General features: G+C 36.7%; 1 long non-coding RNA gene across 1 annotated transcript; it reads right to left on the reverse strand.

The window, feature by feature from the left end:
- Positions 1-1,779: 1,779 nt before the first annotated feature.
- LOC119418356 lies at positions 1,780-3,662 on the reverse strand. The gene is made up of 4 exons (XR_005187184.1): positions 3,473-3,662; positions 2,928-3,020; positions 2,456-2,555; positions 1,780-2,373 (listed from the first exon to the last, which is right to left on the reverse strand). It is a non-coding gene; the product is annotated as an uncharacterized LOC119418356 (long non-coding RNA).
- Between the last annotated feature and the right edge of the window lie 226 nt (positions 3,663-3,888).

A 3,888-nucleotide genomic window follows, 5' to 3' on the forward strand; every position in this document is an offset into this window, starting at 1 on the left:
GACTATCTGTAGTTACATTCTAGATATCTTAAATTGAGTTTTGACTAGGCACAATTACATTTTGACTAGTCAGAATGCTAATTTAAGATATCTTGAATTGTTATTCTGACTAGTCAGAATAACAATTCAAGATATCTTGAATTACATTTTGACTAGTCAAAATGTAATTCAAGATATCTTGAATGACGTCACTTTATTTGTCATTTGACGGGTCAAACATCCGTAATTACAATTCAAGATATCTCGAATGTAATTATGACTAGTCAGAATGACACTTTTAGATATCTTGAATTAAGAAATGACGCGTAGGACCCGCGGCTGCTACTTAGCTGTTCAAACAGCTGCCTGCAGAATTTTGGGTGGCTGCAATGGCGCTAGCTGTTCTGGACAACATTGTTAGAAAATGCCACAACTTCCTGTGGCTATAGTGTTAGCGTTAGACAGTGAGGAAGATGGCTCAATCTCTGCGCTGTTTTTTTTGTTCAGTTCCTGGTTGTTCTTGTGGGGCAAGAAAACCACCGTATCTGTCCTACCATGCTTTACTGCACTCACACAGCCTGCTTGAGTCACCATAATTAGGCAGTGTCTTACCTGAGAGAAGACTGGCTGGCTTTTGGATTTTTGTATGTGAATGTGAGGCTCATGTTTGTTTGTTTTACAATTCTTAAGTATTATTCATATTTATTTTTGTTAATTTCATATTTATATTCCAGGTTGAAGGTGACAGTTGAGTCTTGTGTAGGTTCTGTTCCACAGTGTTTACTTGTAAACAAACCCAAGTGTCTTTTCTGTGTATAAATGATGTCCTTGGGTGAAAGTCCTAAGGTTGTGTTGCAGTAAGTTTATAAAATAAAAATAACATCCATACCCAAGCTTGTCACATGTATGTAAATTGTTCTAGTGTTACGTAGTTACCGGTAGATAGTTTGTTTTGAATTATTTTAAACATTCTTCAATTAAAACACACTTGAGCAGCATACTGTACTGTTTTTTTATTTGTGGATTGATTCAGTTGAATTACAAGGAAAACGAGTGCAATTTACAATATCTAGTAAAAATAAAAAACATTTAACTATTTAAGTTAACATTTTATAACCGTACACTATAAATTGATAGTGGATTAGATATTTTATCAAATTATGTAATTTCAAATTAAATAAATTGGCACATTTATGTATTTTTCATGAATAACTATTTACAGTATTTACATCTAAAAAATTAAGTCTGGTCCTCTGGACATTCAAAAAAACAAAACAAACAAAAAAAAAGAAGGTAGAAACGTTTCGTCTTTCATCCGAAAGGCTTCTTCAGTCTGAGGTGCTGCTCAAAGTCACTTTTATTGTCAAAAACTGCAATATGTACAGGACATACACAGGATTGAAATTACATTTCTCTCAGACCCCGGTGCAACAATAACCATTTAACATTAAAACATTTATTAAGCATAAAATGAAGTAATAAATGGTTCACACATTTACACATGGTTGTCAGCAGCAAACTGGTTGATCCACTCTGAGAAGGTGCTATTTAAGAGACTGAGCTGAAAACAGCACCTCAGACTGAGGAAGTCTCTCGGATGAGACACGAAACGTTTCTACTTTTTGTGTGTGTTTGTTTTGCTTTTTGAATGTCCAGAGGACTAGACTTAACTTTTTTTAGATTTTCCTACCTGGATCATTGAGCAGCATCAGGATATAGTATTTACAGTGATTCACACAGATTGAGACTGATTAAAAATATGAAGGAACAAAAGGGTGATTTATAAATTTTATGTTTCTTGCTGCATTGATATAAACCATGGATGAAGGTGTTGAAGTAAAACATGTCCAGTTTAGACTTCATCTGATCAATCATCAATCCATTCATCACACCATACCCGTTCAACAGTTATTGTTTAGTGTTAGCTGATCATCTGAGCTGTCAGTGCTGTCAGCAGACTCCTCCTCTGCACTTCCTCTGTAAGCAACACGGAAAGCGGAAACAGCTCGCAGTAAGCTTTGGTTGTCAAAGCTGTACCCACGCGGGACATCTGGACTGCTCCCTGGTTCTGGCCTGTACTTCATGTGACACTTGCAGAGACTGAAGATGCATAAGTTGATCAAGTGTGGGCACAAAACACATGTTGGGAAGACTATGCAGCATCGAAGGAAGAGCAGGGAGGTCTGGAGCCATGTGGTGCAGAATGATGCTACACAGGACTTCTCAGGTGGGCACTGGTGAGACCTCAGTGAGCCCTGTGGCACAGGACCAAGTCTGGATGGTACCAGCTCCAAAGCTGAGAGACCATCTCTAGGATAAGTGTGATAAGTGGTTGAGACTCCAGCTGGTGCTGTTTTTCTCCCGATGCCAGGATGTCAGGATCTGGAAGTGGTCCTACAAACACACGAGTGACAGAATCACAATAAGTTTTGACAAAGGAAACATGGACATAAAAACATTACCCCAAAGGTTATACCTGTGAAAGCTCTGTAAAGCGTGGAGTGCAAACATCTTTTCACCACAGTTTTGGGCTTTCGCACCACCACCACCTCGCTGGCAGGTTCAGGATGGATTCCCTTTCAAGAAATAAGCATAAAAATATGTCAAACTAAAAAATAAATAAAAGTAAAGAGGCAAATGAGCAATTTTGTAGGACACAGTGGGACAGATTTGAGAGTTAAGATTTTTACTTAACTTGCAAATATTACTAATTCATAGAGGTTGAACCTGCATTATTCATTACCTACAAAAACAAACAATTCTAAACAAGTTAGGAGAGAAAAATATATTTGACACAAGTAATATTGAGATTATGACAAATTTCACATGGCACTAATAATATACAGGTGGGAAAGTTATTACAATTATTGTTATGAGAATCATAACCATCATATACTAAATAATGTAACAGAAAAGAATGTGTTCCACTCTTATTTTATTTTTTTTACCTGTGTTCTTTGTCTGTGTCATCTTTGTAAATCTCTTGTGCGGGCCAGTACAGGAGGACCACTTGGCAGCTGGAGTTGGGAGTAGTGGGCAGTCTGGTAAAAAAAAAGTGCAACTACATGGTTACAAAAACCTTCACCAGCTGCACTTCTGCAGAAATAAGCCAACATTTATTTTTTCAACACACAGTGAGATCTAAAATAGATCTTATTTTAGCACACACACACACACACACACACTCACACACACACACATATATAATTAATACTTGTTATAACATATTTAGCTTTAAACAAGTAATAGATTGTATAATAGATGGATTCACTTAACACATCAACTTACATATACACAGCACGCTACATACACACACAAACATATGTTTGGCACTAATGGAACCTCATAAAAATATAATAAAAAATGTTATATGATGTCTGTCTCAAACACTCCAAATAATGTAGCACACTAAATTAGGCTTCTTTATTACGATGTTTATGTTCTTCATATGTTGTAGCTAACGGTTAGCTTGCTAAGCTACGTCTTTTTTTACCTTGACAGCTGTGGAGATTTTCTTCATGGAAGAACTTTTATCCTTTTAAGTTTATTAGTTCGAGAATTCGCCGCTGCGATTTCCTCCTCAGCAGTGAAAGAAAAGTTGGCAAATTAAGCAAAGATGTTGAAAAGAGAGACATTGGTCCTTAGTGCAAAAACTCGCAAAGCAGGAAGTGTCGGTTTCCGGTTGTCGCGAAAAAGACGTCGCAAAAAAGTCTTCTTGTTGCAGATACAATAAATAATCCGAGCTGCCGCGTTAAAAATCACGTTAAAAATACGAGCGTTGTGTTGGACTGACCTGATTTAGCAGATTATAAAATAAAAAGGCTACAATGCTTTATGATTTTTCCGCCAAAATGCTACGTAAATCTGTGACGTTTTGACTAGTCAGAATAACAATTCAAGATATCTTGA

Source organism: Nematolebias whitei, chromosome 12 (genome assembly GCF_014905685.2).
Source record: "Nematolebias whitei isolate Nwh7 chromosome 12, NemWhi1, whole genome shotgun sequence".
Classification (NCBI taxonomy): domain Eukaryota; kingdom Metazoa; phylum Chordata; class Actinopteri; order Cyprinodontiformes; family Rivulidae; genus Nematolebias; species Nematolebias whitei.